At 40.4% G+C, this 14,363-nt stretch overlaps 1 pseudogene; it reads right to left on the minus strand.

Annotated features, from left to right (window-relative positions):
* Positions 1-256: 256 nt before the first annotated feature.
* Positions 257-9,677, minus strand: LOC101350927 (lysM and putative peptidoglycan-binding domain-containing protein 4-like; annotated as a pseudogene).
* Positions 9,678-14,363: the final 4,686 nt, after the last annotated feature.

A 14,363-nucleotide genomic window follows, 5' to 3' on the forward strand; every position in this document is an offset into this window, starting at 1 on the left:
GGCAGCAACCCGTGACGGTCTCTCTTACCTCTCTGGATGCAGGAGGGCGAAGGAGCAGTGACTGGGTCCCGTAGCCTTATGTCACGGAAGGCTTTTCCCCAGGGCGAGTGCAATTAAGAACACAACAGTGACGTCTGAAAGGTGTCCATCAGTCGTAGAGGAGAAAACGCAGCACCTCAGGATGTGGCCAGTGACAGCTGATGCATATCAGGAGCCCAGCTGCTAAAGCTGGGCTAATTCTTTAAAAACAAAAAGCTTAGTTCCCTGCGTGGGTAGTCTGACCGAAATGGCTGTCTGAATTGGGGATGGCTGGCACTGGCATCGCTAATTTGGGGGCTTTCCCTGGAATCGCAGTCATTGCTATCCAGTCATTGGGGACAGCTGTTGTGTTCCAGCTACTAGGTGTCTCGCCAGTAGCTTGTATTTTAAAATAGACTAAATAAAACACTGGCAAAACAATCCCAATCAGGAGCATGATAAAAACAGCATTCCACCACTGAATTCCACAGTCCGCACCATTTGTCGGTGACTTCTGAGTAGCAGGAAGCAGCGGCTGATTGGAGGTCTTGATGCAGTAACTTTCATGTAAAAAGTTTTCTGATGCACTGCACCCTCTATGTTCTGGTCAATCCCCTTAAAGAAATCTGTCAGCTGGCTGCACTGGCCCCCAGCACCTGCAGCTGCTCTGTCTGGGTCCGGCAGCTCCGTGAAGGTCACTCTGGTCTCTGAGGAAGGGCTCAGGAGGGGTTTTAGCTCTTTGTGCATCTCCGTTAGGATCCCATGGTTTTTCACTGGAATCTTAATAGATTTTAAGGCATATAAGTCTTGTTCGTGGATGAAGTTGTTGACTTTCTTGATATCTGCCACCTTTTGAGGCTGAAGCAACTCGGCTTCTTGTGTCCCTTGTCTCTTCAGCTTCTGCTTCCTATGGCCTCTCAGCCCTCAGGCCTCATGCCCGCATCTGCCCTGCTGGGGCAAGTGTTCCAAAGCTCAGGAGCTCCACCTGTAAGTGGCTGGAGGCACCGCACTCTGCCAGGAAGCCTTCTCAGCTCCCTCGCTCCGTGGGTCGGCAAGCCTAGCTCCACCAATAAGTGCCCAGAGGCACCCCACTCTGCCAAGAAGCCTCCTGCTCACAGGCATTCAGCTCTCTGGCTCCGTGGGTCAGCTCCAGAGCCATCTTTCACCGGTCTCCTGGTTCTGCTGCTCCTGCTTCTCTGCTGCTGTAGGTTCTCTGCTGCTGCTGGTCCTCTGTCATGGTTGCACATCTATCCATTCACAGTTTTAAAACCACTTCCACATTTTAGCTATCTGTTAGAGCAGCACCGCACTCTCTCGATACCAGATTCTGTCTTAGTCATCTAGTGCTGCTACGACAGAAATACCACAAGTGGATGGCTTTAACAAAGAGAAATTTATTTCCTTACAGTAAAGTATGCTAAAAGTCCAAATTCAGGGTGTCAGCTCCAGGGGAAGGCTTTCTCTCTCTCGGCCTTCTCATCAGTGTTCCCCCGGACTAGGAGCTTCTCGGCTCAGGGACCCCTGTCCAAAGGACACACTCTGCTCCTGGCACTGCTTTCTTGATGGTATGAGGTCCCCCAAAGATTTACTATTTTCAAGATCACACTTTTGCAAGTGTGAAAAATGTATTAAAAGGGAGACTAGCCATAGAAGAAGAGAGTAGAAGCAATATTTTTTCACATGATGTAATAAGGACGAACTAGGAGATGATGATAGTGGAGAAAAGAGACAGATGAAAGAAGCCTCATGAAGGTAAAATGTGCTAATGGATTAAAAGTTGGAAGAAAGGGTCAGGTCAAATATGCCTCAGGTTTCAGACCAGCCTACTTACAAAATACACATAAATTTATCAAAACTAAGAAGAGTGCCATATTAGCTGTGTAAATAATTATTTCCAAATCTATTTGGAAGAAAGAAAAATTAAAAAATCTACCTGTTGTTGTCAAGTCAATTCCAATTTATGGTGATCGATGTGTTAACAGAATAGAACTTCTCTGTATAGTTTTCTTGGCTGTAATCTTTATGGAAGCAGATTGCCAGGCTTTTCTTCCATGGTGTTGCTGGTAGGTTTGAACTAACATGCAAGAAAAGTAAAATATTGGCTTAAAAAAGATAACTCACAAGAGACTTGCAAGGGTTAATAATAGCCCATAAAATAAGATGAGGATTATACAAAACAGTTTACGTTCTGTTTATTGTTTGTTGTTTTTAATTCTAGCAACAACAATAATATTCAAATTTTTGAGAGAGCATCTAAATGAGTAAGTAACTTGTCCAAGGTCACACAGCTAGTGAACGACAGAGTATGAAATGAAATCCGGGGCTCCCCTGACTCCAAAAGTCCAGGTTCCTAACCAAATACAAAACAAAACAAAAAGCTTTAGACAATCAACTACTGATAATTGATAAAAGAAGGAGAAACTAAATATGTAATAATATTATCTATGAAAAAAGTATAAAGCTGTTACATATATTACCCCTTGTAATTAGGAGTCCCTGGGTGGTGCAAACGGTTAGCATGCTCAGAAGCTAACTGAAAGATCATACTTTCAAAAAATCAGCCATTGAAAACTATGGAGCACAGTTCTGCTCTGACACACATGGGTGGCCATTAGTCGGAATTGACTCAACAGCAACTGGTATGCCATCCCAATACACCTGTACAAATACACACTCACCAAAGGTTATCTGCTTTTCTCCAGTCTTGGGAATCAGGTGTCTCTGTTCTGGCCCAGGCCAACCGGCTCACCTGGGCTCTTGATCTGATCCCAGCCTATCCAGTCTAGGACTTTGCTTTATCAAATATTCCCTTTCTGCCCTATTTGAACCTCTCTTCTGGTTCCTTCTTCATAATCTATAAGAATACTCAAGATTTTCCCCAGTCTTAAACACATATTTTCCTAACCCTGCATCCCCCTCTCCTTCTATTAACATTTCAAAATTCTTTGTTTTCATATCCTCCGTTCTCATTCATTCCTAATTTGCCTATTTGGCTTCTAGAAACAAGAATTGACTAAAAACACTCCAAAGACTTTCTAATTTCAAAACTGATCACACAATTCAAAGGCTTATCTTGCTAGATCACACTGTTGCATTTGATATTTTTATCATTTCAATTTTCTGCATTTCTTTCATTTAGACTTTATCTTGCTAAGCTCTTGAATAATAATAATGAGTCATTATTTATTAAGTACTTTCTTTAACAGCTAATTTCTCAACATTATATTCCTTACAGTTATTCTGAAAGGAAGGCATTATTGGCCCCATTTTACATAGAAAACTGAGGCTAAAGAGGTTAAATTACTTGCTTCGGGTAACTTGAAGTGGTAGAGCCACTTCCAACATCTACTTCCAATGTGCACTTCCAAAGCCCACTTCCTCTTATGCTCATGCAAGCTATGGTTTAGGAGCCACTTCTTCCAAAATGCCACCCATGACCTCCTTGGGTTAGATACCCCTCTTTAAGTGCCTATTATGTCCTGCATGTGTCTTTATTGTTTTACCAAACACATTGTACTATAACTAGCTTCTCGTGTTTTCCTCTTTGTCCAGACAGTGTCCTTAGTGGGGACAGGCTTCATGCTTTAGTTATTGTCTTGTTCAGTGCTGGCATGAAGTACGTTTTCCAAATGCTTTTTGATGGTAGACAGTTGTCTTAGTTATCTAGTGCTGCTATAACAGAAATACCACTAGTGGATGGCTTTAACGAACAGAAATTTATTTTCTCACAATTTAGGAGGCTAGAAGTCTGGATTGAAGGTGCTGGCTCTAGGGGAAATCTTCCTCTCTCTGTCAGTTCTGGCGGAAGGTCCTTGTCTCTTTGAACTTCTGATCTTTGGTATGAGCAATACTGTTAGACTCACCGGAGATGCTGGCCTGGAAGATGGCTTGCCTCTGAGCTGACTGTCGACAGTCCTTGCTTATCTGTTGTGTGAACCCACTTGGAACAGTTAAAGCTGCTTGTATTAAGCTAAATACAAGCACATTTGCACAGAAGTGCAAATGAAACAGACAGAATGCTTCTCTCACAAATTCACCCACTGTGCATCACAAGGAAAACAAAGGGCAAGACCAGGAAATGTAGGCCAAGTTCCTCAAAGTAGGACACACAGTCACGGCTGTGATGTTCAGGGAAATGGAGGAGAAGATAGGTCAGAGTGCAGCCTCTGGCCAGGGCAGCCAGCCTCGCAGATCACACTCTAAGCTCTCATGTGTGGAAGGCACCTACAGAGCTGTCTTGGTGATGCTTCGGATGATATCAACAATGTTTATAAGAACCTACATCTTCTAAGGTACTTTTAAAACCTTTTTAGTTGGCTTGGATTTCTTTAAATTTAAGGAAGGGGTACCACCACTAGTTTTTTCCTCCTATTTTATTCTTGGTGGATTTCTCTGTCCTTTTTATTCACAACTAACCCATTGATTCTGACTCATAGTGACCCTATAGGACAGAGTAGAACTGTTTCCAAGGCCGTAAATCTTTATGGAAGCAGACTGCTACATCTTTCTCCCATGAGTGGCTGGTGGGTTTGAACAAAAAACCTTTCAGTTAGCAGCCAAGCGCTTAACCATTGTGTCATCAGGACTCCTTCTTTATTCATAACTCAAAACCAAAACCAGACTTTTGCCATGGAGTCAATTCTGACTCATAGAGACTCTGTAAGACAGAGTGGAACTGCCCCATAGGTTTCCAAGGAGCTGTTGGTGGATTTGAACCGCTAACCTTTTGGTTAGCAGCCCTTACTAAATGAGGCATTGGTGGCTTGGTGGTAGAGTTCTCGCCTTTTGTGTGTGACCGTGGATTTGATTCCTGGCCAATGCACCTCATGTGTAGCCACCATCTGTCTGTCAGGTCTGTCAGTGGATGCTTGTGTGTTGCTATGATACTGAACAGGTTTTAGTGGAGCTTTCAGACTAAAACAGACTAGGCAGAAAGGCCTGTGGGTCTACTTCCAAAAACATTAGCCATTGAAAACCCCGTGGGTCAAAACAGTCAGATCTGCAACCTATCATGAGGATGACTCAGGACCAGGCAGTGTTTTCTATATTGTGGGTTGCCATGAGTCCAGGTTGATTCAACAACAGCTAACAACAATAGCCCTTACTGAAGTACTGATGAGGGGATCACAGTCTGGTACTTTTCCTGAAATCCCGTATAACTTAAAGGTTGTGCTGCTTCATTTAGCACATCGATGGTGTTTACTGCTGTTTTATATACACTAGTCTTGGCTTTTCAAATTGATCGTGAGCTTTTTGAGGGTAGGGACCATTTCTCAGTGCTGAGATTATAGACTTTTGATAAAATACTTGATGTGTAGTAAAAGTTTGTTTATTTGCAGGTTAAACACCAGAAGCATCCCAACACTGGAATAGTTGTGAAAGAATTTTGCTATTATGACCATCCATTTTGTAATCACACCACTAAGACAACTAAAAAGAGACCGCTTTAGGGCAAGGCAACAGGGTAATATGCCTGACCACGGAAATGGAATATGACCCAGTGGCCAAGCTACAAGATCCAGGCAGTGTGATGGGGGTTGTAATAGACACATGACAAATGACTGTAAGAGGCTCTTTGATGTTATGAAAATCTCATAAATTACATGGAACAAAGGTCATTTACTCCAGAGTAATACAAATTCCTCTTGTCTCTTCATAGTTTTCTCCCAGGAATTTTATGGTTTTAGGCTTAACATTTAGGTCTTTGATCCATTTTGAGTTAGTTTTTATGTATGGTGTGAGGTATGGGTCCTGTTTCATTTTTCTGCAAGTGGATATCCAGTTTTGCCAGCACCACTAATTAAAGAAACTGTTTCTGCTCCACTGAATGGACTTTGACCCCTTGTCAAAAATCTGTTGTTCATAGATGGCTGGGTTTAATTCTGAGTTCTGAATTCTATTCCACTGGTCTATGTGTCTATTGTTGAACCAATACCAAGTTGTTTTGATTACAGTGGCTGTATACTATGATTTGATATCAGGGAGTGTGAGACCTACTGCTTTGTTCTTTTTCTTCAATATTGCTTTGGCTATTTGGAGTTTCTTTCTTTTCCATATGAAGTTGGTCATTAGTTTTTCCATTTCAGAAAAGAATGTTGTTGGAATTTGTATTGGAATTGCATTGAATCTGTAGATCGTCTTAGGTAGCGCTGACATTTTCACTATATTAAACCTTCCAATCCAAGAACATGAGATGTCTTTTATAATTTTCATAGTATAAGTATTTTATGTCCCTGATTAGGTTAATTCCTAGGTATTTTATCTATTTGGGGGCTATTGTAAGTGGTATTGTTTTCTTGATTTCTTTCTCTGTGTAGTCTTTGTTAGTGTAGAGGAACCCAACAGATTTTTGTGTGTTGATCTTGTACCGTGCTACATAGCTAAATTCTATTAGTTTCAGCAGTTTTTTTGTGGAATCTTTAGGGTCTTCTATGTATGGAATCATGTCATCTGTAAATATAGTTTGACTTCTTCCTTTCTGATCTGGATACATTTTATTTCTCTTTCTTGTCTTATTGGTTTGGCTAGGACTTCCAATACAATGTTGAATAAGAGTGGTGATAATGGGCACCCTTTTCTAGTTTCCATTCTCAAAGGGAAGGCTGTCAGCCTTTCTCCATGGAGTATAATGTTGGCATATATGCCCTTAATTATGTTGAGAAATTTCCCTTCTATTCCTATTTTGCTGAGAATTTTTATCAGGACAGGGTGTTGAATTTTATAGACTGCCTTTTCTGCATCGATTGATATGATCATATGGTTCTTTTCCTTTGTTTTATTTATGTGGTGGATTACATCGATGGATTTTCTAATGATGAACCACCCTTTTAATCCTGGTATGAATCCCTCTTCATCATGGCATATGATTTTTTTGATATATTGTTGAAGTTTGTTGGCTAGAATTTTGTTGAAAAATTTTTGCATCTATGTTCATAAGAGATATTGGTCTTTAATTTTCTTTTCTTTTTTCTGTGATGTCTTTGGTTTTGGTATTAGGGTCATGCTAGCTTCCTAGAAAGAGTTCAGTAGATCGTCTGTGTTTTTGAGGAGATTAAGCAGGTTTGGTGTCAGCTCTTCTCTGAATGGTAGAATTCTCCAGTGTAGCCATCTGGTCCTGGGCTTTTTCGTTGGTAGTTTTTTGATGACATCTTCAATTTCTTATTTTGTAGTGGATCTGTTTAAATTTTCTACCTTTGTTTGGTTAGTTTGGGTAGGTAGTGTGTTTCTAGGAATTTGTCGGTTTCATCTAGGTTTTCAAATTTGTTGGAGTACAATTTTTCATAGCAATAAGTTATAATCATCTTTATCTCTTTTGGATCAGTTGTAATGTCACCAAGTTCATTTCTTAATTTAGTTATTTCCCTCTTCTGGTTTTTTCTTTTGTCAGTCTAGCCAGTTGTTTGTCTATTTTATTGATCCTTTCAAAGAATTAACTTCTGATTTTGTTGATTCTTTCTATTGTTTTTCTATTTTTTTATTCTGTTTATTTCTGCCCTGATGTTTATTATTTCCTTTATTCTGATAGCTTTTGGCTTCTTTTCTATTTGTTTAAATTGTTTAAGTTAATGATTTTGGATCTTCTTTTTAATGTAGGCATTTATAAATAAATAATAATTTTATATATTAAAAATAATAATATTTATTTATAAATAAATAAATTTCCCTCCGAGTACTGTTTTTGCTGTGTCCCAAAGGTTTTGATACACTATGTTTTCATTTTCGTTTGATTCTAGGAATTTTTGAATTTCACTTTTAATTTATTCTATGACCCAATAGCTTTTTAGTACTATTTAATTTCCATGTATTTATTTATTTTTCCTTATTTTTTCTGTTGTTGATTTCCATCTTCATACTATTATGATCAGAGAAGATGCTTTGTATGATTTCAGTCTTTTTAAATTTGTTGAGACTTGTTTTGTGTCCTAGCATATGGGCTTTTGTTGTCTCCTTTCTTTTCTTCTGAATGTTTCTTCTTGGTTATTTCTTAGTGGTTACCACATATGTTACACTACACAACTCACAACTGCAACAACATTGAACATATGAACAACGGTTAATATACAACCTTAACATAATAAACCTATTCCTGATATGCTCCTCCCTCCCTCATTTCTGTTGGTGTGTCTCCATTAACATCAATATACAACCTATACTGGATAAGTTTACTGTGTACTTATTTCTTACAAACCTGATGTTGTATTGTTTGTGGGATTTAATTATTGACTTTATTCCCTGAAAATGTCATATACTTGGTCCTTATGATTGCTTGTGTTATTGAGTTTTTTTGAGATCTCGCGTATATCTTATTTTTTGTTTATTTTTTCCCAAAGTATAGAAATGAGTATTTATTTAATGCTCCTGCCTTTCTATCTGGAGTATTTCCTTGAGTAATACTTAAGAGCTGGCCTGGTGAGGCAAATTTCCAGAGCTTATGTTTGTTTGGGAATGTCTTGATTTTCCCCTCATTTTTGAACGACATCTTTGCTGGGGAAAAAAGTTTAGTTGGCAATTGTTTTCGTTCAGTATTTTATGTATGTCATTCCATTGTCTTCTGACTTCTAGAGTTTCTGAGAAGAATTGCTCACTATTGGTATATTGCATTTTTCTCTTGCTACTTTCAGAATTCTCTCCTTGTCTTTGGTTTTCAAGAACTTTATTAAGATACGGTGCAGAGTTGATTTTTTGTGTGTGTTCTAACTGGAGTTTGTGTAGCTTCCTGTATTTGCAGTCTTGGTTCGCTGTTCAGATCTGGGAAATTCTCTCTGATTATCTCTTGGAAAATTGTTTCTGAGCCTTTATTGTTGTCATGGTGCTCTGGGATTCCAACAATTCTAATGTTAGATTTCTTAATTGAATCTCCCATTTCCTTTTGTGTTTGTTCACTTTTCTTTGTTATTTTCTCTTGTTTCTCTTGACACTTGATAAGTTCAGTTATTTTGTCTTCTAATTTATTTATTCTATTTTCTGTCTGTTTGACTCTATTGCTGAGTGTTTCTTTTTTTTTTTTCTTTCTAATTCAATTGCTTTAGTCTTCAGTTCCACTATTTCTCTTATGGCTTTTTTTTTTTTTTAATGTTTTCATTTTCCTTGTTGAGGCTTTCATTTCATTCCTCCCTTTGTTTTCTGATCTTTGTTAGTTTGTTCTCTGTGTGCTTTTTGTTTTCTTTAAACATATTTACCCCGTAGTCCGAAAATTATCAATTCTTTGCATTAGTCTGGCCTCCATAGGAGAAATTTCCTCTTTTTCACATTTTGCTTCTGATTGGTTCTTCTTCTCTTGTGATTTTTGTGTGTTTTACCATGTTTTTTAAACTTGGGCCATTTTATTATATATTTTTTTACTGTAAATTTTGTATTCTGGTGGGAAAATTTTCTGATTGGGTGCCCTGTTTGTTCCTGGCTGCCAATTGAAAGGCCAGGGGCTGCACCCACTAGCTCTTCCATGTGAGAAAGATGTGGCAGTCCGCCTCTGCAAAGACAGTCCTGGGAACTCCAAAAGGCAGCTCCATTCCACTCACAGAATTGTTATGAGTCAGAATTCGCCTAGCAGCAGTGGGCTTGGTATCTTCTCTTGAGATGCACAAGAGGGCACTCTTATCATTAGGATTTTTTGGTACTGATTCTGTTCTAGATGCTTGATCTTTGGAATCAATATGCATGCGCGTGAAGGAAGGGTTTAACTAGTTGCAGACTCTGGCATGAATGGTGGGGCTTGAATTTCCTGAAGTGAAGGTGGGGAGCTCTCTATGTGTTTCCCTCATGGGCACCCCTTCACAGGATCTCCCATGGTGTCCTGCTGTGGGCAGGGAGCTAGTCATTTTCCTCTGAGTCGCGATAGCATATCTGAAATATTCTCCTTGCCCTGCTGCCCTTGAAGTTCCTCCTCATCCTAGTGCCTGTCCATCTAGGGCCTCAGCAAGATTCAACAGTACTTTGTCACAGTGTCACGGTCGCCCTCTACCCCTCCCAACTGCACAGCTCATAAATTCCCACAGCCAATCTGTGCTACCCTAAAAAACTGGGCTACAGCTTCCTGGGACTAGCTTCATTTCTGTATTCCCTGTTTGAGGGTGTTGCCTACGATGAGCGAATGCTTGTGACATTAGTGGATAGGGTCTCCCTGCTTCTGTACTATCCAAGTTCCTCCTCTTCCCAACTTCTGGACTCACCCCAACTCTCCAACACCTCAGCTTTCATCTGGAGTTCTGAGATCTCAGTTTGTGCTTGTTTTTATTCCTTGTTTAGTGAGTTACTTGCTGGGTGAGTAAATGGGGCATCCATTCACTTCGCCATCTTGCCCTGCCTCCGCCTTTCTGCCCTTTCAATGTTATTAAGGGAGGCTCGAAAGAATTTCAAAATGCAAAGGCAGCCTTCCTTCTCTCCTAGTGGTAAATCAATAAATTCACTTTTCTGGGGGCACAGAGTGTATACCTTGAATCCAAAAGGAAGCCCTAGAGATGTTAGAAAATAATGTGCTACTGTCATTTGTATTTTTTGTGACTATTCCTTCTTTAACTAGTTTTCCTATAAATTTTATCCAATTTTTTTTTTGTAGGTGTTTTGTTATTTCTTCCCTGGGTACTCTTATTAAAATGAAACTTGAGATTGTGAAATGATACTTTGCTCTCATGACTCTTTATAGTAAAGAGTAGTAAGACTGCCTGTGTCACTACTGGTCTGTTCCATACTTGTGTTGCATGTTGCTTAACGTTTTACAGTGAGAGAAATGCCTTTAATGTTTGATTTTTTAGTTATAGAAGCCTTGCAGCTCAGAGGAGACATTCAGAGAAGGATTTTTACACAGCCTCAATCTTGGGTCCACTTTCTTCCAGGTCCCTGTGGCTGTGGAGCTCATGTACACCTTCAAGAGAGCCAGATGAGCGCTGGGGAGCAGCGGCGGGCTTGGTGGCTCAGCAGTTCAGCCTGCAGGTTAAAGACAGATTACAAAGGAGAAGGTCCTTGAAATCTGTATATCTCATGTGGAAATTGCAGAGACCTGGAGGTTTTAGGGCCTGGAATTAACTGAAAACCAAGAAAGAATCAATCTAGTGTATGTGTTAAAGAAATAATCACCTCTCTGTGTTCAGAAAAATTTCATATTGGGTGGAAAGTTTTGGCTCTTTTGAGAGAGAAGTTTGAGAATGTAGTCTGAGTAAAAAGTATTTTTACACTTTTGGCTGCAAAAAGCCAAGCAAATGTCCCATTCAGAGTAAAAAGCCATCTGCTATTATTAGGAAAGTAATATTTTTCTAAAAGGACCGCTCATCAATATCAAAATGTTTATAAAATCCCTTGATTGACTCCAACAGCAAAGCCAATTAATTCCTCTATGGGTCTTAAGGAGCCTGGGTGGCACAGTGGTTAAGAGCTCAGGCTGCTAACCAAAAGGTTGGTAGTTCGAATCCACCAGCTGCTCCTTGGAAACCGTATAGGGCCCTTCTATTCTGCTCTATAGGGTTGCTATGAGTTGGAATTGATTCGATGGCAATGGGTTTGATTTTTTTTTTAATGGGCCTTAAGCTGTAATAATATTTCCATATCCAACTCCAACACATGCAATTTAAGATCAAATCAATATTGAAGTAAAATAAGCATAAGGAAATCAAAGAAAAGCTGACCAATTTTTTCTTCCAAAATGACTATTTTTAAGTTAAAAGGTCAAATTATTCAAAAATAATTGAAAAAGGGTGGGGGTTATACTTGTTTTGCCCTAAGTTCTTTTTGGGTAATTCCATGCTAAGCAGAAAACCTGTAGGCGAAAAATACATATTTTCATAATAGGTATATGGGTAGAGTTTTTTGTGGCAAAATAGGCTCTTGGGAACTATATCAAAATGAAATACAACGCTGTCACCTAGTGATCACATTCTGAAATTACAGTGATGTCATCCGTTAAGGTGCTGCCCTTCCCTTAACTCAATTCCCCAACAGTCCAAACTATTTGTCATTGAGTCCATTCCTATTCATGGTGACCCCAAGTGTATCAGAGTAGCACTGTGCTCCGTGGGATTTTCAAAGGCTGATTTTTTGAAAGTAGATCACCAGATCTTTCTTCTGAGACATCTCTGAATGAGCTTAAATCTCCAACTTTTTGGTTAGCAGCTGAGTGCATTAACTGTTTGCACCACCAGGAGTCCCCTCACTAGTGGGTGACATCATAGAATTTTAGAGTTCAAGCAACCTTAGCACAAATCACATTCAGCTTCACCATTTTGCAGATGGGAAATCAAGACCTTACAAAGTTAAAATGATGCTACTAGAAAGTGGCTCTGGGTATATGCTGGCTAATGGTGCATTTGTGGTCCATAGTAGGCTCAGCAGAGCCAGCAGGGTTGGATTTCAGTGACAACTCTGCAAATAATTAGCTGTGAGATCTTGGGGAAACTCTTGGACCTTGCAAAGCCTCATTTTTTCCCATGCAAAATGAGAATTCCACTAGAATATGTCCCGTGGCGTTATTGGGAAGATTATTGTTGTTAGTTGCCATTGATACTGTTATTTTTGTTTTAATAAACCTTCTGGTTTCCAGAAGGCCATTTCTATATATCAAACTGTAGCAAGGGATCATCACATAGAACCAGAGCCTTGTTGGGGGGGCAGCGGGGGGGAGTGGTAGTTGGGCCTCAGAACCAGACCAGGATTGAAAGTGACTACCATGCAGGGCTTCAAACAGGTTCATTCCAGTTCGAACCCCTGTTGAGAATTTACACTTCTAACACGTTTACAGGCAATGTTATTGCTGCTGTTTAGGGACCAATTCTGAGAACCAATAGTAGAGCAGTGGTTCTCAAAATATATGGAGACTTCCTGGCAACATGGCGCTATAGTCGGAAGCACCACGCCATCCCTCTGTAGCAAAGAGCAGAAAAAATAAGTCAAACAGAGTCACACATCAATCCTGAAACTCTACACATCAAATGAAGAGAAAGAGAACTCAGCCAAGCACCGAATGGAATAAGAAATAGACCTAGAACAGACAGTGAGGAGAGATACATGCAGAGGACCCTTTAAGTTACTGCAGCGTGGATCCGCCATCTTGGACTCCTATCAGAGATCAGGGAACAGTGGGTACAAGAAAGCAGCTTCCCGGAGTTTCCAGCAGGAGACAGAACAACCAATAACCAGCAATATAGGCTTTCCCACCCCCCACCCTTCTTCACCCCCACTTAGCCTCCTCTGCTTCCTGCAGCCACAGTCTCTTGGACAGGAAGCACTCTGGTGTCACTTGGATTCCGCCTGCTCACACTGGTTGGCTCCCTGAGTGCCTTCTGTTGGCTGCTTTTTTCTCTTTCTTTGGATTTCTTCCTTGCCTCTGACCACCTCCCCCTTCTTTCTCTCTGGTGCCTGGTTCTGTGCACCATTTTTGCTTCTTCCTGAGGGGCTGTGAGGTGCCATTTGACTGTGGGACTGCTTCCCGGCCTCTGCTGCCATGCTGGTGGGACCCCTGGAGCTTTTTTGTTTGTTTGTTTGCTCTGATTTGTTTCATTTTGATTTGTTTGTTTTCTTTCTTTTTTTTTTTAATCTCAGCTTGGAAACCCCTTCTAGCTGGGAAGTGTCATGTGGCTTGGAAGCTATTCCCTTACTCTGTGCGGATGCACAGGGACATCCCTGAGAGCATTTCTTTTTTGTTTCTTTGTTTTGTTTTCTTCTCTCTCTTATTCCCTTTTTTGTCTTTCTTCATTTCCAGTTTCTTGATTTATTCATTTTTTTTCTTTTTTTTCTTTTTGTTTTTCCTCATTTCTCAGTCTCTCATCTCTTCACTCCAATAGCAAGCTCCCTTAGCACGCTTTTTGGTTTGTGTGTATGTTATGTTTTTGGCTCTTCTCCCTCTCTCCTCTCTCTCTTCTTTCCCATACCCATCTTAGCTCCACACATTAGGATTTACCCCCCCTTCCTGCCTACCTGCACCATGCGCTGAACATCACATTCCCAAGCAGCACACGGCCTACTGGAACCTGCCCTGCACTGATTCCTGGTCCATACTGTCAGCCCTGGTACGTGCCACAAACAACCCATCCCAGCAACTGCCCTTCAGCTGGACCTGCCCTGCTGTACCATACCTGAGTGACTGACCCTGCCCGTTGGAGAAGGAGGTGAAAAGTATCGTGCCCACGGATAAGCAAACAACAAAGAACGCACAGCCCGCCTGCTCAGACATAACCAAATAAAACAAAGAAGCAGGATAAAACAAACAAATCTACGATCAATAAATGAGGAAAATAACCACTGAATGCCCTGAAGACAGTAGACAATATGAAAACATTTACAAAAACAGGACAGGATGGCTCCAGTAGGCGTCCAAAACAAAACACCAGATGACCTTCCAGTAGAAGAAAAGGCACTAG

This window comes from Trichechus manatus, unplaced genomic scaffold (assembly GCF_000243295.1).
Source record: "Trichechus manatus latirostris isolate Lorelei unplaced genomic scaffold, TriManLat1.0 scaffold00222, whole genome shotgun sequence".
Lineage (NCBI taxonomy): Eukaryota > Metazoa > Chordata > Mammalia > Sirenia > Trichechidae > Trichechus > Trichechus manatus.